This window comes from Anser brachyrhynchus (genome assembly GCF_964034855.1).
Source record: "Anser brachyrhynchus genome assembly, chromosome: 5".
In the NCBI taxonomy this organism is placed as follows: Eukaryota; Metazoa; Chordata; class Aves; order Anseriformes; family Anatidae; genus Anser; species Anser brachyrhynchus.
The window spans coordinates 42,996,329-43,018,009 of record NC_137699.1 but is presented as its reverse complement, the minus strand read 5'-3'; the positions used below and the strand labels follow the sequence as shown (position 1 = coordinate 43,018,009).

The 21,681-nt window shown below is 47.5% G+C and overlaps 1 long non-coding RNA gene across 1 annotated transcript; it reads right to left on the bottom strand.

Annotated features, from left to right (window-relative positions):
• Nucleotides 1-72: 72 nt before the first annotated feature.
• Nucleotides 73-19,796, bottom strand: LOC308196533. The gene is made up of 3 exons (XR_013952267.1): nt 10,174-19,796; nt 1,660-10,080; nt 73-749 (listed from the first exon to the last, which is right to left on the bottom strand). It is a non-coding gene; the product is annotated as an uncharacterized lncRNA (long non-coding RNA).
• Nucleotides 19,797-21,681: the final 1,885 nt, after the last annotated feature.

Sequence of the window (21,681 nt, the reverse complement as noted above, 5' to 3'; positions counted from 1 at the left end):
ACTAACAGCACTGCTTTTAATTGGTCTTTGCTGATGGGAAAGATACCAAAGGTGCCTCACCTCAGAGCCATGCAGTGGTTCAGGAATTCAGTGGTTCAGGTAGCGACTGTTTTAAAGGAAGGCAGCAGGGATGGCGCACATCTGCAGGGCAAAACAGCCAGGCTCTGCTGCACCCCTCTAGCAGATCACATCCAGCCCAGCACAATGATAAAAAACAGGACAGGGCAGGGCTGGCTGCTGGTGATGTGAAATACAGGGGACGACTCCTTGTTTCCCCAAGGAAATACTCTCATTTCTCCACAGTACTCCGCTGCACAGTTGTTGTCTTTTGGTATCTGTTGTGAACGCCACAGTCCTTGGGGAAGCTGCTGAAGACAACTGCAGAGGATGGGGCTAGCCTCACACAGAAACCTCTCTGTGTCTTCCTTTCCCACCCGTCCCAGCAGTAGCAACAAGACCAAAGAAAGAGAAACAAACAAGAAGACAAAGAACAAAGCGCAGCCTGGCACATGTAGATGACACAAGGAAGTTAAATTCAAGAATAAAGGCGTTAGACATCCCACAAAACAAATCACACGACTGCCCGGTGCCACTGCAAAGGAATACCCCTCTGGTACCACGCTGTGTGACACGCGGGCTGAGTCAGGGCTTCTTGAGGCTTGTGGCTGAGCTGCTTTGTTGTGCCAGGGCCTGGCACTGCACCTCCTCCTCCTCCTCTTCCTCTTCCTTCTCCTCCTCGTCCTCCTCAGCTGGGTGGGTACGTGTGTGGACAGGGTGGTGGGAGACAGACAGTGTGGAAGATCAGTTACAAGGAATATTGATCCTTCTGTGAGTCTGCAGCAGTATTTGTCTAAGAGGGACGCAGGCAACTTGTGCTGGCCATATCCCAGCACACAACCACGCATAACGCAAGCTCTGATCTATTCTCCGGGATGAAATACCAAGGTGTATCTTACCGTGCATTTCTTAACAGATAACAATTTCCCCAAAGATCTTACAGAAAATGTGTTAGTTTTTACATGAATTAGCTGTTCCTGGCAAATCTCGTGTTCTTCCCACACGGGTGATTTCTAAGGGGTATTTCCAAGCGTACTGCTTTGCCCAGAACAGCCTCTGAAAATGCCAGTCAAGTGCCAGTCCACCCCCAAGCCCAATTTCTTTGCAGCTCTCTCACATCACCAGCTGTCTAAAACCCTCTCCGAGAGGATTTAGATTGGATTTTGTGCTGATTATATACAGTTGTCTTATGTCTTCCCCAGGAGTGGTGAAAGAGATTTGTTCTGTGCAGCATTGGGGATGCAAATATCATTCCTGTCTCGCTGCATCCTTTGACAGGAGGACCAGACAGTTGCCATGGCAGCAGCACATCTGAGCCAGCTGTAGTTGCCTTGGCAACAGAAACGATGGGAGCCAGGAAAAATACTCCCAGAGGACAAACCATTTTAACACACACACACAAAAATTCCCTTAAACTGAAATCAAATCTTGCTTTGAAATTCTAGGGCTTCAGAAACAAGGGGCAAAGCAGGGGGAGAATACAAACAGCCTCTCACGGTCCTGGTGCTTTCCTTCCTTACATTTTTTTGGGAGACAAAGGAGAAGGAGTTGGAAGTAATCCAGTGATGGCTAGAAAAGGGGCGAAAGTAAACTCCATGATACCTTTGGCTTGGTCTGCTGGCCCTGCGGGAATGCTCTGCACTGATAACTCTGTGCCAGGAAGGCACAAATCAGTACTCGAGTCAGGTAGCCCTCTCGTCCGCAGCAGGCTCCACACACCCGTTCCCAATACAAGTGCTTTCAGATAATGAGATTATAGCTTTGGAGACTCCTCAGTCCCTGCAAGAGGTGCAGTTTTTATTATTAAGCAGGGGACAAGAGGCACTGTTTGAGATGTCCAGGGCTGGAGCTCAAGCAACTGCTGGCTGCCTGGCAGCATTGCTGCCGGCGCTCTGGTCTGCAGGCAGGGGCCAGTCTGTTTGGTATGTGCCAAGGAGAGGAACCCACAGCATCCTGAATCTCATCTGGGTGTTTTGTTAGTGTTTTCTGTAACTCTTTTCTTAGCTTTAACTCTACAGATAAACAGAGAGGACGATTAAAATGGAGAAAGAAGCGATGCTGTAGAAGGGAGGGAGGCAAATAGCTTCAGCATCTGCAGAGATGGAAAGATTTGGGGGTCTCTTGAGAATGCACGAAGTCAAACATGAAGTTTGAGGTTGGGAGTGGGGGAAGAGAAGAGAGCAGATGGAGGCAGAAGCTGATGGGAATAGTTGGAGTAATAGCGGAAGCCTCAGATTGGGAAATGGTAGGGAAGAGGGTGGATGCTGGAGCCTAGCGTGTGTGGTGAAATGAAAAGCAGTGAGAAGGCAGGCAGGAAAGCAGGCAAAGCTTGAAGCAGAGGCCAAGGATGGAAGCAGGCAGAAATGAGAGGAGAAATGGGAGCAGGGTGGCAGACCATGGGAGACGAGGGCACAGCAGCATGGGATGGTACGGGGAGGGGTACAAAGCCTGGCTCACCAAGTACAGGGCAAGGAGAGTCACAGAGAAGCAGCAGGTCTGAAGGCCAGATAAGGTACACGATGCTTTGTAGAACAACATACTTTTTGTCATTGTTTGTAATATTGCCGTATTTCAGCACATTTCCCTGACTTTTCGAGGATCACTGCATGCGTAAATGACTTTGTTAGCTCGTTCACTCATCACACTGTTGTGAGGGCTGCTTACTCCAATATATCAATGTATTAAATTGTCCTAGTATTTCTTTCCTCTGTATCAACAGCTAACGTTGTCCAATTTTTCTATGCTTTCAAGGTACAGACCTTCATTATTTTCTTACTAAAAGCAGATTTAGAAAAACAGTTCAGCATCTCAGGTGCCTTTGAATTGTCACCGTATCTTCTGCCTTCTCATTTTGCGATCTCCTTTCCTGCCCTTTTGTCTCAGCCTCACACCTCTCTTTCTGTCTAAAAGCAGGGAGGCTGATGCTGCAGGCTGCACACACCTGTAATTTCTGTCGAAGCCCAGAGAATCTGCATGTAACTAACGGGACTGGAGAACTCGGCTAAAGATTCCTGTTTAAAGGAGTAATAAACTGCTCACGTTTACTGAGAAGGGGAAAGAAAAAGTCTTTATTCAAAATGTAAATCTCTTCCTGCTGAGGAGCGAACCCAAAAGTCAGCCTTCAGGATATAAATATTTATGCCTTTTGCATAAACAGCAGATGTAACATTTCCAATTAACTGTCGATCTTTCCATTTCTCTGGCTGCTGCTGCTTTCTCTCACAATATCGGAATGAAATATGGATAGTGGTCCGCTTGATTTGCCTGAGCTCAGATCTGTCACACATTTCCACAGTCAGTAAGATGAAATTGTTCCTGAAAATGTTTATTTCTCGGAGCCTAACAATTTCCCTGTATTTTTTTTTTCCTTGCATTCAAAGTCAAATGAATTCTGCTGAAAGATGTGAGATTCTCAGCCCCGATAAGAGGATGATAGAGAAGGAGTAGAAGCAGGCACAGGTGAGAGCGTGCACTCAGCCACTGCAGCATGCTTCAGCCCAGCCGTAGAAGAACCCCTCGGGACATCAGAGACTTCACTCTCTGTGACCCATTTGGCCCCTGGCCTTTCCACCAAGGCTGCCAGGCTGGGGCTGGTTAGCATCAAGTGTAAGAGGTTTTATGATGTAGCCACCTGTTTGCTAGGAACTGCCTCCATCACTTCTTCAGTGTCAGCTTTCTCAGGTGTCTGACATTCAATCCTGCTAATGGCAGCCTCTCACTTCTTTCTCTCTGGGAGAAGGTGTGAATTGTGCAAGTGAGAAAGTGAACCCTACTAGAGCTGGTAAACATCAGCCTGAACTGGCGTCATGCCTACAAAGCAGAAGATTTTGCTAGAGCACAGAAAGGAGGGTGAGAACAAAAATCAGCAGCAGAGAAGCTGTAGTAGGTAAAAAGACGAGCCAGAAAGCAGGTGCGAGGGGAAGGAAAAGCACTTGTTTGGTAATATATCAGAGAGTGAGGATCCCTCTGCACCCTTCTGCTGAGGATGTTCGCTGGCCCTTTCACCTGTCCTGCCAGACACTGAGGTTTAGCTCAGCCTCTCTTCTTCTCTTGGGAATCCAAAAATTGACTGGGGCGCTGCTGCAAAGCAGGAGCTGCTTCTCAGCTGATCTGTCTTTCATAGGGGGGGCTGAGGTGAAGGGATCTCTGCCTTCCTGCTTAAGGAGGGAGCCCAGGCTGGGGGCTGCACAGCTGCCCTGGGACAGGGGCTTTGTGCTGCCGCTGGCAGGGCTGGGGCAGGCAGCCAGCTTGGCTCCTCTCCTCCATGGGAGCTGCATCCCGACCCTCGGCTCTGCCAGGTGCTGCTGCTATGGGAACTGGAGCTGCTTTAAAGCCATCCCTGTGGCACCACGGGCATTGAGGCAGCTGCAGTCCTCACTGCTTAGGGGTGTACCCTCCCCACAGGCTTCTGCTGCCTGGCTCCTGCTTTTCCCCAGCCTCCTCGTGCTTTGAGCTGCTTTTCTTTGTCTTCTCCCCAGGCTCTTCTGCCTGCCATGTTGATAGTGTGAGCAGTTGGCCTCTCACACAGCATGAGAAATCATCCTTGTCACTAACCTGGAAAAAAAAAGGTCCAAATTCACAAGTGACTGGAAACCTAATTGTTTAATCAGCACATTTTTCACTTTCTGCTCTGCTATTCCCCCAAAGCCTATATAGCAGTTCCTGTCTATATTCAAGTATAGTCTGGACTCAACCATCTGTGACCACTGATGAGGTTATCTGCGCTGTAAAGCCCCAAATAATCACCAGCATTCACTGCAGGTGAGCTAACTGAAGTGCACTTTGATTACAAGCAGCTAACTTTGCTTAGCTCAGCACAAAGCCTTGCATGTGTGGGATTACATCGACAGTGGAGCAAGTACACTAATACGTGGCTAAGCTGGATTTACCGCTGGTTGCATGCTACCTTCCCTTTCCTTATATTAACCTGTCTGTTTGGTCAGTTGTATCTAAATGAACCTGAGGCAGTGTCAGCAAAATGTCCAGGCTTTGCTTTCCTGCCAGGAACAGGAGGCAGGTTAGCACCGGTGTTGGGGACCAGAGACTCCAGTGGTGCCCTGTCCCTGCTCGGCTCCTCCTGCTTGGGGAGCTGCACGGGAACGAGGCAGCCCTGCGAACTTTCTGAAAGCAGATCAATGTGGATTAACAATTTAGGATGGAGCAATCTAGAAAGGAGACTGAAAGTCAGATTTCTTAAACCACAAGCATTTATTTCTCTTCTTGGTTGAGCCCCCTTGACTGTGGCTGACTCTGGTATTTCTCCTGAGTTTTCACTGCTGGATGAAGAGGCTTTCTGGTTTAATGGCATTCATTAATCATAAAACAATGCATCATTGCAGCACCAGAGTTTAGGATTTAAATTATATTGCCGATAGGCATTGGCCTGGGTTCTCAGGTTGAAGGTGCTCTAAGGTCAAGTCGGTGACTGGAGGCTGTGTGCGCGTTTTGTTGTAAAGGAGGACTCCCAGGATGAGGCGGCTGCGTGTTCTGGCACTGGAACAGACCTTCTGCTGGGCGTGCTGAGTACTCACAGGTCACCCCTGGGGCTGAATTAAGCCACTGTCACAATTCCTAGATTTGATTTTGATTTTGGGAGTGGCAGTGACCCTCCCAAGCGTTGTCCTGATTTGTATGAATTCTAGCAGGTCTTTGCAAAGCCCAGAATCTCAGTCTCGCCTGCCCACTGGCTGCTCTTGCAGAAGCAGATCTTCCTCTGCGCTCTTTGTTCTCTGTGTTTTCCCTAGAAAAGTTTCTCAGGTTATTAAGGTATCCAGTTTTTCCAGTACTAAAGGACCTACTGTTGGTACAGTGGTGGCGTGCCCTGTGGATGCTGAGATGACCAGCAGGCACAGGCAGAAGCAAGCTTCCAGTCTGTCCTCCCACCTCCTCACTGGACACGAAAGCAATTGCAGAGCCTGTGGCTAGAGAAATGCACTAACAAATGGCCTTCAAGGGCTTCCTGAATCACCTTTCCTCAGCTCCTGTGTTGCAAAGATGGTGTTCAAAGGAAATTGTCAGTGTGGTCCCAGCCCACAGATTGCCCGTCAGACAACTCAGTTAAACACTCCCAGATTTGCTTCATGACCCCTGTTTTGAGGCCTTAGGTAAGCATTACGGTATGCAGCGCAGAACTGAAGCATCGATGCCATTCCTAGTGTAGGACTGCAGTTGTTTTTCTTGCTTTTTAGGATTCAGGAGCCCTTGTGTTATCAAAATCTTGTGCTTTACTATTGATAGAGATTGAGTTAACCCTACTGCTCTTGCTTTCCGAAGGCGTCAGTTCCCTGCCAGGAATGCTTCTGGGCAAATTCCTAGAAAGTGGCATTTTGGTAGGCGACCAGAAATTTAAAGGGACCCTGTTTCTGAGGCCTGTGTATACAGCTGTGAAAGTGCACCAGCGCAGACGCAGGTGAGATGCCCTCCTACAGCTCCCACCTAGCCCGAGAGACCTTCAAGGTCCCTTTCAAGAAAGACATGGGCTGTTTGTGCATTGCATCATTCCCCTTACGAATATATGCTTCCAGCATGTTTGGATTACCTCATTCTTGCCAGAACGTAGACTGTGTTTCAGTGGTCAGGCCCTTGAATTTGCTCTCTAGCCAGCCAGACTCGCCGCGCTGACTCTCTGGGATCGTACCGACGCGTAAAAGACCCATCCTGCTCTTCCCGTGTCTTCCCCCTTTCTTTGCTCATCCGTGTTGTGCAGAGGGGTTCAGCAAATAGTTGTTCTTGTTGGCAGGTAGCCCAGGCATTTAGCGTGATAGCAACGTAGAATAATATATGTCCTTTTATTTATTTTGCCTGAGCACAAATTTGACGACAGGCTGTTTCATTGCTTGTTTAATATTTTGTGCAACCTTCCGGCTTCCTTCTTGAGAGGAAACAGTCTGCAGGTGCAGCAAACACTTTTTGTTCCTTTATGACTAGAAGATACTACTATTCCTCTAAGGCTTTTAGTCTGACTTGATTCTGGCTCACCCACCTGCCTGCTCTCTCTGGAGGTGAACGTTTTCAATAATGTACTTTAGAGCTGTTCTATCATCTTGCTATTTATTTCTGCCATAAATTATGCCCAGAGGTTAGGAAGCTCTTATCTTCCCACTCACAAAGGAACTGAAGGAAAATATTCTACAGGGCACAGAGGCATCTTTGGGTGGTTTGTAAATATTTCCAGTGGCAGACATACTGGGGAATGAAAAGAGCTGCAGTCCCTACCCTGTTAGCATCGCCTGACGTAGCCTGCATCTTGCAGGTTATGCAATGGGGAGCAGTTGTGCGCACGCAGCCCCTCTCTTCCCACTGTGATTTACATCCAGCTTCTGTGAGGTACACCTGCTAGTGCTTCAAAGCATGAAAAGGAAATAATAATAAAAAGAAAAGCATCGAGAGATGGCAGTTTACTCCTCATGCAGTAGTTTGACTCACTAAAATTGGTGGAGAGATTTTCAGTGACTTCTCTGGGATTTGGATCAGACCCGAAAAGCACAAGCCCTGAGAGCTGGACTGCTGCCAGCTAGCTTAAGAGATGCCGAATTCCAAGCAAATGAGTTTTCATTTTTAATTCAGAAGCTAAATAAAATTGCATTTGCAGAGCATTTGGATGGGATAGCTCCAAGAAAAATCTAGAGAACTGAAGGAAGTGATACTTCTGGTGTGCCTCTTCTTAGCAGTACCCTAAGGGGCTCATTGCTCCACAAAGCAGTACCAATTATCCAGCAATGTCTGCTACTACTCTTATTATTACCATAGTGCCTGAATGCTCATTGTAGACGGGGACTCCAGCAAGCTGGACAATAGACGAGCATAGAACAAACAGATGGTCCCTGCCACCCAGAGCATCTCGGAGTGGAGATGGAGCGCTCTGTGCCGACGGGCGTCGCACCACACAGAGGGGCTGCGCTTTGTTCCTGCTTAAGTCAATTAGGTTCCTAGTGCCCCGGGGAGGTGACAGGGAGTCTTGGGCTGCTTGTTTTGATAGAAGATAGAAAACACAAGTCCTGTTTTTACCACCCAAATTCCACTATGTTTTGCTGGGAAATGCCTGCAGAAGCTTAATCAGCATGAGGGTGAGCTTGGTTTATTGTACGGGCTTGTTTATAAATGCAGCACTGCCTGCCTGAAGGTCAGGCGGGTGCTTTGTGCCAGGGCTCCATGCCCAGCTCTAGATAGAAGGGGAGAATCAGCCTACGTTATCTCAGTGCTTCACGAGTACATGCTTTTCTCTCGGAGATCTCTTTTTCTGCATCCTCCTGTTTTTTTGTTTTTTTTTTATGTGTTTCTTAAAAATTATTTTAATTTTTGTTATTTTTTCCTCGCAACATGCCCTGATTTCCCTCCCCTTCCTCCGATACACCTCTCTCCGATGTTGTTTGCTTTTTTTTTTCGTCTTTGATAGCATCACCTGGTCACCCTCAGCAGCTAACTCCTCTGGACAATGGCAGACTTATAAGACTGACAGTAGCATATCTCTGCCTGTGCTTCACCTGGTCTGCGAAGTGCAGAAATAGAACGATTTAATTTCTTTGGGGGCTACTGTGCTTCTAGAGCTCAGGTAGACCATCCCTGGAGGAGCTGTACTTACGTGCTCCCAGACCCAGGCAGAAAAGGGAGCTCTAGAAATCCTGAAAGAAAAGATTGTCCTTGTTTCCAGCTTCCCCCGTCAAAATCTCTGTCAGCGTGCAATTAGAAAACCAACAGGACCAAAGGAAGGACGGGAGAGGGAAAGTGACTGAGAAACTGGAGGGCGGTGCTGGCTCCGGTCCAGCTGTGCTTGCCTTTGACAGGTACAGTGAGAAATCCGACTGAAGAGGGGATCTCGAGCAAACAAACAAATCAACTAAATGAACAAACCGGCCAATAAAGTAGAGCTGCGAGTCAGTAGCTAACGAACACACCTCTGTCTCCGCGTCGCTTTCTGCCGGCAGAACGGGAGTCAATTACCCGCCTTCCAACAAGCTATCGATCGGGCTGCTGCCGGGTATCGAATCCGCGGCCCTGTCTGCCCCGTGTGTGGCTCTTTGATTTTCTCCCCCTCTGTAGCTGCACGTGGATGGAAGCCAGATGAGCCAGCGCAGGCCTATCGATCAGCCCGCATCCCTCCTCCTCCTCCTCCTCTTCTTCACCCCGGTCGCCATGACAACCCGGCTGCAGCAGCGGCGGCAGCGCTGTTTACCTGGCCCATTTATTTTCCTTTTCAATATCTTTCCCTTCCCCCCGCCGCTCTCACCTTGGCATGATATTGGCAAAGCACTCAGCAGTTGTAAAAGAGATGAGTTTTTATGACTCTGAGGAGGACAATGCAGTTCTCCGCTCTGCTTTATCACCCACTCGGCTCACTTAGTTGATTTGTTTGCGAAGAGCCGGTGCCTGTAAACAACAGATAGCTCGGGCACTGACCGGGCCGTGCTCCAGCAGGACCCGTCGTCCCAAAAGACAGGTCTCCTGCCTATGGCCTAAGCGTGCCTGTAGCAAGACCCACGTTCTTCTTATATATTGCCCTAGAGCGGTGATATAGAACCGATGGCAGCCCTGACATCATTTCCCAGCTGTTAATTTCACACAGCCCCTGAGGCAGCACGTACGGGGGACTGGACTTTCTCTGGGGTCTTCAGTCCCTCGTAACTTCTATTGGGGTCGCGGTGCCCAAGGGGGGCCAGCTGCTGTGACAGGAGCAGCGGGGCAGGCCCGGTGCCACCCCCCGGTAGAAGGCCTTTGCAGTATGTTCACCACGGCCTCCAGCTGCATATCCTGAGCGGTTCCTGGCTTCGCCCAGCTATGGCGAGCTTTCCATTTTCCCAGCAACCCTCCCACATGCCGATGCATTCATGTCCCATCTCTTTCCTCGTGCTGCTTCCATTGTCTGAAATTGCCTTCCTGTTCCTCAGCAGGATGACAGGCGGGCTTCCAAGACCAGGCAGTAGATATATGAACAACGTTTAAGGAGAAGCCCATCTCTTCCCTCCTGAATGGTTCATTTGTTGTACCAAATCATCCATCTGCAGCTTCTCAGTGTAGGATTCTCTGCTGAAATATAAGACATAAAGGGTTTGTGCAGGGATATGGGGTATAAGATACATAAATAAAAGATATCTCTTAAAATATAATGCAGGTGTCCACCTTGTCTCAAAGGTCTTCCTGGCTTCCTTTTAATTGAAATTCTTCACCCAAGTCTCACATTCCTGATTCTTTCCACAGCAAAGCCGTCAAACCCTTCCAGGAGGCTCCTAGTTTTCCTTGCAATTCAATATGATTGATACAGGATGTGAAAGATCACTTGATGTTATCCACTACAGATTCTCTCTCCTTGAAGCAGCAAGCTGCAGGATAAATTGTGGAATTTGCTACTGCACAGTATTATTGAAGAAACTATTATATTTTGAAGAAGAAACAGATTCTGTAAGAAAGATAAAGGTACTAGGAATTGTAACCACTGCAGGAAAGTTTCCTGTGTGATGTGCTGTGAGGCCCGTGAGGACTGGGGTCAGTGCGGGTTCTTGCTTCATCCTTCTATTTTGCCTGTCCCAGAATAGTGCGATGCTGGGAGTATTGCAGAGCCCTCATCCCTTGATGAGTCTCACTTCATCGCATGTGTTACTGGGCTGCATTAGCCAGTACAGTAAGAGCTCAGATACTGTAGAGGATGAATTTAGAAGGAGAAAATCTTAGACAGATTGTGCAAAATGAGACTGGGACGGTGGGGCTGACCACTACCAGACACCAGGCCTTGGCCTCCCTGCAGTGACAATTAAGTCAGGGAACCAAGAGAAAGGGGGAAATGTTTGACTGGCTGGAGCAGTAGTCTGATGTGACATGGCAGGAAGCATGATACTAATGCAAATTGTTAGTACTTATTAACTAATTAAATTGTTGTAATGCCCGTAAGGCACTTAACACTTTCCAGGCACAGAGGAGAGACCAGTCCCTGCCCTTAGGAGTAGAAGGTCTAAAAAGGCAAACATGGAGGAACAGTGGAAGAAACACAATTAACACAGAGCACAAGGGGTGTAATGAGAAGCACAGGGCTTTGCAGCTACAATTTATGTCTGGTTTTGGGAAGAAAGAAGGCTTATGTGATTACAAGATCTTTGTGTATGGGGGAGCATGTGTGTATGATAACATATGTCTGTCTGATGCATGTGTAATTTTCAACTTCAAGCAAATTCAAGCTGTCTCAGAAATAATTTTGTTAAAATATGAAGCCAAATGAAAAGAAAACCCTTTTCTTCAGCTCAGGAGAAGGTTGCAGTAGGAGAAGCTCATATATTCTCAGACTTCAGAGAATTTGCATGGGCTGCATCTCTTAAAAATACCCAGCAGGAAGAAAAGGCTTTCAGGGGTGCTTAGATTCAGTGAAGCACAAACCTGTAGGAAATCGGACTACCTTAGTTGCAGAGAGCTGACCCTGGTAGAGATGTTGCTGCAAAAAGAGGAGCAAAAGGAGGTATGTAGTGGGGAGGTGGCATGAAAGAGTGTGAGGAGACTGACAGGGCAGGCAAGGAGTTATCTTGTTAGCGGAGGAGACAGGCAGAAACATACTGGAAAAGATGGATGAGCAGTCTTGCACAGGTGACCTTTGAAATAACGAGTTTCTTAAGCTCAAAGTTAAGAAGGAAGTAGTGGATAAATTCAAGAGAGGAATGAGACGATATGGTATGCTGCAGAGATGACCTTTGCGGCTGCATGCGCTGTGTGTCCTGGCAGGGAGGAGTGGTGTGCAGCAGACCTGGGAAGTGAATGTTACAGTACTAGAGATGAGAGATGCAGAGGCCATGGATAGGGTGGCTGTAGGAGAAAGATCTTGTGACTGCTGAGTGTGAAGAAAAATTAAAACCTGTCCACAGGTGGGATGGATGGAGTAAGAAAGACTGAGGAACTGTAGTGTCTGAGCCACACACAGGCTGGCCATGGAGTCTGCTGTAAGAAAAAGGAGGGCAGTGAGAAACGAGCATAAAGGAAGATTAAGATTTCACTTTTATCCAGAATTTTTAATTAATGGCAAGAAGTGCAAGAGGGAGCATGCATTTAAGACACCAAATGACAGTCTGACCCAGCCAAGCCCGTCTATTCTGTGAAGCATCAGAGTTTCAGTAAAAACACATTGCTCTGTTGTTTCATCAGTCACACCACTGTTGTGTATCATATGATATGGCAGTCGTTCAGCCAGGCTCAGAGCCGCACAGGCTATAATTTCCTGGTCATATGTAACAGGGTGGGGAAGCGGCTGAGTCCTGGGGGTGAGTAATGCTGGAATCGCACCATGTGGCACGGCGCTCCTTGCTGCGCGAGGCGGTTTAGGTGCTGCTCGGATATTCAGGCAGACATTCCCCAGGGCATCTGAACGCTCGTACGCTCTCCTACACTTAAAATACCCTCCTGTAACCTGTTTTGCTGGGCACCTGGATCACTTTCCCACGTTCCCAGCATTTTGCTGAGGCTCCCTGCTCAGAAGAGCGTGGATTTTTAGGCGGCAGGAGGCCCTGACCACACCGAATTTGCACCACCACCACGAGCAGGCTGCTGCGACAGCTCCAAGCCTCCACGGGTGCTTGGCGGGACCCTCCCTCGCCCCCCACCTGGTGCAATAAATGTGCCGCGTGGCATTTATTTTAAAAACACTCGGGGCAATTTGCTGCAAGGAGAGGGCCTTGCCCGGACAGTTGTGGGGGCCTGCGCGGGGAGCCGTGCTGCGTCCAGGCCCGCTCGTGGCCCCCCTCCCGCTGGCCGTCTTTCCCCTCCTGTGGTATTTTCCTGCGCCTGTGATCTGTGTTCCCCCTCTGGAGCCGGTGTCCTCGCTGGGTTTTGTCAAGCCTCGGGCTGCCAGCCCCAGCTCAGGGGTGGGGAGCGCGGGGGGGGCCCAGGGCTCCCGCTGGGCTCCCCAGACAGGGAAACGCACGTCTCCTCTCGCACAACATGAGCTGTAATTTCCGGCAGACATTTGAGGTCCCCGACATCTGCATAATGTGTGCCAGTCTCCTAGCAACCCCAACAGCTGTCTGGCATTTCCAAGATTAAACTGTAACGATAGGCGGCCATTGCCAGGGAGCGGGGGAGAGAAGCGGCCCCTCCTGGCTCCTTCCAAGCCATTTATGTTTTACTCATTTCCTGCTCCGAGTAATGAGGCCAGCGATGCCGGGGTGGTGGCGGTGCTGCTGAGAAGGCAGATTGTTACACACACATGCATGTTTTTGTTTCAGGGCGAATTTTTAGTGCTCGTGAAAGGGAGGGACCAGCAGAGCTCGCCGGAGCCTGGCAGCGGACCAGCAAGCTTCCCGGCAGCCCTTTGCCAAAAAAACCCAGACATGCAGCCCCTGCTCCCGCCGCCCCTCCTTGCCCGCCCTCTCCCCCCAGAACTCGGGCAGGGGCCTCATGCCCGCCGGCACCACGGCCCACAGCCCCTCGCCAGCCCCTCGCCGTCCCCTCACAGTCCCCTCGCTGTCCCCTCAATGTCCCCTCGCCGTCCCCTCGCCATGTTCCTCCCGCCGCTCACAGACACGCTGTGTTCCCGACCCACGACTCTTTAATCCCCATCTCCCTCCATGTCTGCCCCGGGGAGTTACGGCAGGAGGGTGGGGAGGCTGCGCCGTGCAAACCTATTTTCCTCGGAGGCAAAAACAACTCGAGGCCAAATGGATTCGTCGCACTAGTGGCTGAAACTAGGTGAAATGTCAGCGGAGTTACTCAACCTCGCATTCCCAAACTCTCGTTACATAAAAAAACAAGCCTTCTAGTGATGCTCGGGGCAGTCTGTAGCCCAGCCCCAAGCCCACCCCTCCGTGTTGTTCTGTGAGGGGCGGCAGGGTTGCGGGTCTCCTGGCTTGTGGCCATCTTCCCCTACACAGCTAAGCTCTGCCATTTGCCTCCTCCGTTATAACTTACTAGCAGGATTCTGTGGGGTTTGTACTTTTTTTTTTAAATTTGTCGTTAGAGGAAAAAAAGAGAACAAAAACTTTTTTTTTTTTTTTTTTGGCTGCAGCTCTCGGCTCATTTTTGGTTGCTTTCTAACGCCAAGGCCAGCAGGATCCAGGAATTCATCTGCTGGTGCCAGCGAGAAAGCACTGACCCAAACAAGGGAGCCAGGGCTCGGGGCTGCCGTCCTTGCCAGGGATCAGCGAGAGGCCAGAGAGCCCATGCTGCTGAGTCATCAGCGCTCCAGCTGCTGCAAGCCTTTTCTGGGGACGCGGCTGTTGCTAAGATTCCTGGGAGCTGACTGATTGCTCCTTCTATAGTCATGTAACACACACGCACACGTCAAAGGAGCGGGGAACAGCGGCTGGTCCAGCTCAGACCAAGAACACAGCCTGCTGGCCGCGAGCAGCCAGACTGTTCGGCTGTGCCGCGCATGGGGCGGCCGAAGCGCCCAGTCCCATGGGACGAGCTCCAGCAGGAGCTGCTCTCCGCGTCTCTGCGTTTGCAGGGCTAAAGCCACCTTGCTGCCGGGAAGCTGCTCCGTCACCCACTCATGGAGGTGTTGCTTACAGCGAGCCCCGCTGGTGGTTGCGTACAAGGTTTTCTGGTTGTGCTTGCACATTTCATCCCATTTTTTTTCCGATCAGAGAGACTTTAGGAAGTCGGAGCATGCTTGAAATCTATCTGTTGCATTCCTTGCAGGGCTAGTCTTGGATCGTGCCCTTCAAACAGTAAATAAATGTGCTCAAACAGCACTCTCGAGCAATTTCCATTTCTGAGGCCCAGGATTACCTGAAATTAAGGACATTTCTAATTAGGCCCCGTCACGTCTGAGACTGTTCTGCAGCCTGCCAGACTGCAGAGGGAGGGACTGCTGCTTCGTGTGCATCCTGTGTTTTCCTTCGCCCAATTTTTATCTCTTAAATCTTTTTATTCTCCTGCCTTTTATCTGCCTTAGGTACTCGCCTCCCACAGATGCTGCAGTTACCCTTGTTTCCTGCTCCTTGTTTGACACTTAACAAACTAGATGTACTCAGGCTTTCAGATCTCTCTGCTCAGATCTAGGTTGTTAGAGCCTTAGGGTATGGGACCTGTCTTCTCCTCTCTCCTACATTAAACACATCTCTGTGTTTAATGGAATAACTAGTTTAAAGGAATAACTAGTCATAATAGCATTTTATAATGAAATCAGTAAGTCCAGAGTCCAGTGTCCCTACTCCTCTTTCTTTGGTGTCTGTTGGGATGCAAAACTTGGAGTTACAAATTGCCAAATGAGGTTTCAGAGCACTTGAGCAGCACCATGACTTGTTTCCTAGTAGCACCTCAGAGTCCTAACCAGGGACTAGGAGCACAGAATACCGTGGTACTGAAAAAGGGTTTCTGACCCAAAGTGCTCATGGTCTAACTCTAAGAGAAGAGGCAAGCAATGGGCAGAGATAGAGGCCCAGCAGGCAGTGTAGTGGCTTTGGGCAGCGTGGCAGAAGGTGGTCTTCACAAACAAACAACCTCATGGAATTTTTAGGGCAGATTCAGGTCAGGAAGGAGGGATTCTCTGACATCCTCAAAAAAAAACAGTTTTCAACTCAGTAAGACCTTTTCCAGGGAGAGACCATTTCCCCAGAGTCATAAGCAGTGTAAGGTCAGTAGCAGATTTAAATCCGATTCTGTCCAAGTGAGCACAGAAACATTCTCTCAGCATATGAAGTCCGTTCATGTAGACAGATGTAGGCGTAGACAAACGGATGTATAGTCAAATACAGATATGGATAAACACATGTTAAGTGTTTTGAGAAAGCTGATAAGAAACCCCATGTGCACCAATGGAGAAATAAGTAAATTTTAAATTGCCCAGAGTGGATGGGGTTATTCTCCATTACACCACGTGTAAGCAAAACTTGAAGGACACAACGAACGTGCTACTGGAGAAGTGCTTGGAGGCTTCGCTGCAAGAAGCCACTCTGTACTGGCTGTAAAGGGACAGATTTAAGTGGGATCAAGTAAAATTTTTCTAACTTTAATTTATAATGTTTTAGGTACTGTAGAAAACAGAGGGAAAAAAGCACTGCACACATGAAGTTTCCTAATTACTTGCATATGCAGACTTGGAAGCTGCGTTTGGCTTGCAGCAAGGCATTATAGTGCTCTGACAGTGTGCCTGCATGGATGGTGAAAGCCGTGTATGGTGATGGATGATTCCATCCATTACTTTCAGCTACAGGCATGCTGTCCTTAAAAATACTGAGTTACAACATCTGAATCATGCTTTTTGGTTAATCAAGAGTATTTTTATGCCCCTAGAGTGTGTCGTTCTTCATATTGTGTGGAAATGCATTGGGTATTTCTTGCAAAAGTTCAACTTTGATAAAACTGAAGAAAGTACACCCTGAACTAAAGATGCTGTGCAGCATCCCCCCACTCTCCAATTTAAGGCATTTTGGTATCACGGGACTCCTTAGACATGTTGTAAAGCACCTGTAAGTCAGGCCCACGTGTGCTATGGCTGGGCTGGCTGGTAAGGAAAGCCTGGTAGCGGCTGCAGCTGACCAGAGATGTTAGCAGTGTGTTTGAAGAGGTCAGGCTCTGCTCTGCTCTGAGCAGTGCTGTTGTTCAGCCAGTCCGACCGATACCACCTCTGGAGCGACCAGACCTTCCAAGCTGCTACTTGCTGTCAAACCTCCCGTACACAAACAAGGTAGCAGAGTGACCCACAAAGAACCGCTTCTCCTGCACCTACCCATCACTGAGATCTCAGGCGTGGTTGTTGGATGGAGGTGCTGGCAGCACAGACACATGGCCTCCTCCAAACCCGCAGACAGGGAGAGGACTTCTGTGTTCATCCTTCTGGATCTGTCTACAGTGTTTGCTACAACTCGCCTCAGCGTAACTTTCTTAGCTCAGACACCAGTGATATTCAGAGAGCCTTTGAAATGGATCTTTTCTGTTGGTAAAATGTTTGTTCACATGAAACGGTCAAGGATTGCTGCTTCCTCAGCCTTCAAAGAAGTCATCTGAAGAGGCCCAAAAGGCTTCAGCCTTCCCCCCAGTACTGTCTACATCAATTCTAGGTCTTGACATTTATTTTCAAGGCCTTCTGTGAAACTGTCCAAGAATATCTTAGAAAAGCCTCTTTCTTTGCATGTTGATAGCACTGTTCCTCTGAACCCTGGGATAATGAAAGACAAGGCATTCTCCGCTGCAGGGTCATGGCTTTACAGATCACTCTGCTTGAAGATACAAATCTCCTTTCTCCGGCTTTTCTGAAGACAGATCTGAAAACAGCAAAGAAAAACCAAGAAGGTGAAAAGAAAAAAAAAAGATAAAAAGAAAGCACGAGTGAAAAGAGCTAAAGCAGTGAGAGAGAGGGAGTGAGGAAAGAAACAGCTTGAAAATGACAATTAAATCAGTTGTTATGAAGAAAAAAAATTTACCTTTCCTGAGACATGGGAAATAAAATCAGGCTGCGATACATCACTCTGCTCTCAGATACTCTGCTGGGAGAGTTTATGAGCGCACGGAAAAAGGAATAGCAGTGCAGTACAACCAGAGATGCTTATATAGGCAATGTCCCTGCTTATACAGCTTCAGCCCGTCTAGCTCTGTGCAGGCTTCCCACCCAATATATAAGCAAAATAAAGCCCTGTGCTGCAGGGTTCACAGCTGTTTTCTAATGGCATTCAAAAGAGCATTTGACTTGATGGCAGCAGTGATCCATGTGGCATCACACCCCAAATCACGAGACTTTTATGTCATGTAATCTTTAGCCTTTCTCATGTTTCCATCTGGCAACTTTAAAAGGATGTTTTCTCTGGTGCACTGCAGTGGTGTTCTCATTCCAAGGGCTCACAGCTCACAGGGTACCAGCAGGAACAGTGCCGGTATCTGCAGATCCCGGGCAGATCCCACGTCCACTGCGAGCCTATATTTAATGGCAGAGCAGGGGGTCTGGCAAGGAGAGCAATATCTCCGCTCCCCTGCACAACCTTTTGAAGCCCCACAAACCTTTTGTCCAAGAGGCTTAATAGGATTGTAATAGGATTGTAATTCTTGGAAGTGTCATGGCACTGCTTTAGTGTCAGTGTCATAAAGGTTTCTAAAAGGGTAGTTAATCATTAATTGGTTCATGATACTAGAAAACACTGTAGATTAAAATTAAGACATAAAAATCTAAATAAAGCATACATTGCAACCAGCATTTTACAGTGCAGGCCATTAAACAGTAGCTCAGTGACTGCTCAGCCTTCTTGCCCAGCTTTCTTCCAACACAGTGCCAGCCAGGCAGTGCCGTTTGCAGCACTTTAGACTTATCAATGGACAAAATACTTCTCTAAATTTTCTTCGCATAAACTATTAGTGGATTTTGTTTCACTTATGGTAGGACCACCTGTTTTTATTTTTGCTATACCGTGTTAGAATCCACCTCAAACTTCTTCCCCTGTTCCGTACATGAAGTCTGATGAAGATTTGCAAAATCGTGGTGCGTCCCCATTCCTCGTCAGGGATTCGACTGAAAAAATGCTTTGGTGAATTTTCATGTTAGCAAGATCTAGTTTCACAGGCTATATTGCACTACACTTAGAGAGCACTTTGAAGTAGTGAAATCGAGTCTGTAAGCTGTATGCTCTGAAGAAGTGAAATAAGAAACTAAATCTTAACTATTGTTCTGAAATAAATGAGCAAAAGCTGTTTCAGAAGGCATGGCAATTCACGGCACTCAGTAATACACAAAAGGCCTCTACGTCAGGAGTGAATTGACAAGGGATGCCTCAGAGTGGAGTATGAGATACTGGTTGATCGCAGCATCACTGCTGAGCAAAGTGCTTAATCACTTGCTCGGTATATACATGCGTGAAGAGGTTAAAGAGAATTAATAGAGGGCAGGGAAGCACCCGGCTTAAAAAGGGGCAAAAGCTGCCTTTGACATTGTAAGCAAGTCAGAGAGCTTGAGTATCTGAAAGAATACCAGAATAAATTATCAAATAATCAATTCATGAGCACCTAGAGGGTATCAAGGTAATCTAGGACAGCCTGAGTTCATTTGTTAAGAACAAATAATGTCAAAGCAATTTAAATCCTTTTATGACAATGTAACTGCCTAACAGTGAATGGCAAAATAATAGGTGTTTATGTCTGGATTTCTGTAGGATTTCAACAATGTCTCATCTGACCTTCGTCTAGGCATATGGCAGGAAAGCAATGTAAATTAAATCATTATGAAACAGGAGCATAATTTGTGGAAAATACATTTTTAAGGAGGAGTTCTCAGTAAGCAGTTTGCTGTCGGATGGGTGGCTAGCATTTCAAAAGGAGCCTCCATGCAGGTCTGTGCTGGTCCTATTCAAAGTCGAGAACTTGGAAGGTTCTGATTAACAGAGAAATGGCCAAAAACTGAGTCAGTAAAGGCAAGCAGCATCCTTTTCTTTCTTTCTTTTTTTTTCAGCATAGATCAGACAGAGCTCTATATTTGTTAAGATATACTGCTTTAGAACAAGAGCAATTTCTTAGAGTCCTTCCAGCCCTACAATCTTTACCTTCTATTTACTTAACTATTTGACCGAGATGAGATTTTTCTGCTTGATGTTCTTATTAAGCAGCAGTTCTGTAAGGCTGTTTTCTTTTCAATAGCCCTACATAACATTTCTTACTATCTTAGTGCAGGTATACATGAACAGGTTAAGCTGGGGCAGTTGATTTGTCTCTCAAGACGATGTAGCCCCTCTCCTCCACTGACCAGAGGTGTCTTTCTCCTACTTTCATGTGGATGGGGTCAGGACAGAGCCCTGCTTGGGCTTCTAAATTCCTGAGCTGCCCACTTTTGTGCAGCTACTGTGCTGAGATTTGTGCATCAAGCTTTGTCTTTCCAACACTGTGGAAAGAAAGATGTTCAAGAAAATGTTTAATACATTATATGTAGGAACTGATATGCAAATATAATATTTCTGGAGGAGGAAATATATTGTTGTCTGTGGCACCAGATTTTTAATCTGACCTTTGTGCATATCAGGAGACACAAAGATAAGACAGGAGTCTGCGCAACTGAAGGGAAGATGGGTCAAGAAAGTTTTCAGGGGAAAAGGGATTAAGCACTCTTGAAGCAGCAGCTATCAGGTTTTCTGCTGCAGCCAGTCTTAGGGATGAAAGATTGATTCTTGCCTTGGTGTGTGTTCCAGTTCTTGTTGGCAAAATGTGTAGCCACGAACTTATCATTTTGAGTGGCATGTGTCACACCGACAGCGGAGACTAAACTGAAGTGTGTGTGCTGGAGCTTGCGACATCGACAGCAATAACAACTTAAAAAAAAGCAACCCATATCAAATCCCAGAATCAGAATAATGCAACGATGAATTTATTTCAAAGGGCTGCTCGGTGCCTGACTTGGGGTCATTTCAAATCAGCAGTCACAGCTGTCACAGTCAGCTTCTATAAAATATAAAAGGAGCAGAAGAAATCCCTGCATACACACACACGCACACACTTCATGTCATGTGCTCATTGGGTATGCAGAGAGAAAAGAGAGATACACAAGTATATGCAAATATTTTCCCCTGGACACAAGGAAAGAAATGCTAACACCCTTAAAAGCAAGTAGACACACAAACATACAGAGTTACTTTCAAGTGCTCGATGCATTCCTATATAGCGATTTTATTGTTTTCCCTCCTAAATAGCTTCTCTGTGACTCCATGGGGCAGCTGTCACTGTGTTATCATCCCAACAAGTAAGGGAAGGGCACAAGTCGTGGCTGTGAGAAAGCCCCAAGCCTTTGCACTTCTGGCACCCTGCTCCCTGGCCAAACGGGGCAGTGAGGGGCATGCGGGGCCTGCTTCTGGCACGGGTGCTTGAGGTAGATGGGAGCTGTGCCTCTTGCTACCAAAGTAGCTGTTGATGTATTAAAGTAGGAGAACGCCATATCTCAGATGACTATGGTCAATATCTGTGATCTAAAGGATCCTAAAGCACGTCTGCACCTCTGGACAAAGATGTAAGGTGCCTTTGGTGTGGGGCATGGCTATGAAAGGGTAATGCTCAGCCCTAAGATATGGGTCATTATTTGCTTACCCCAGAAACTCTGGTTGAAAGACGCAGAAACATTCTTAATTTTGTTTCTCTCTTCTGAACACGGAGTTGGTCTGAGTGACTTTCCTGGTGCACATAACTGCCAGCTCCGACCAGCCAGCGCAGGGAAGGGAATGGGCTGGGTGTTGCTCTGCTGTGTACGCCCATCACGTCCATGGCAGCTGGGTTGGGGTTGTGGTTCAAGATAGGTAGTGCTTCATCAGGCTTGGCAGAGGCTGTGTGGTGAAGCCCAAGAAGGGAAGGGGAAATCAGTCTGTTTTCTGACCATTACTCCTAGTTTAGTGAGTTGGCAGCATGAGGACACTTGGTTCCCCAAGTCCTGTAGCACTAACTACTGTCCCATTACTGGCCAGCTGAAGAAAATGAAGATTTCAGAGGACATTTTGTGCTGTGTGTATCACAAACCATTGATCCTCACCAGGTTTTCCCGGGTCAGTCATGCAACAGATAATCCAGGGTTGAGGGAAAGCTTATTTTTAAGTTCTCTCGAGTTAAAGGACGGCAGAAAATCTGCTGCAGCCTAGTTGATCTCACTGTTGTTAAAGTCTTTTTGTGTTTTTATCTAAACCTGCCTAGTGCCTGATTCAAAACTCCAAATATTGTTATGCCTTTTTCTTACAAATGATATAGTCAAGTACCATCAAA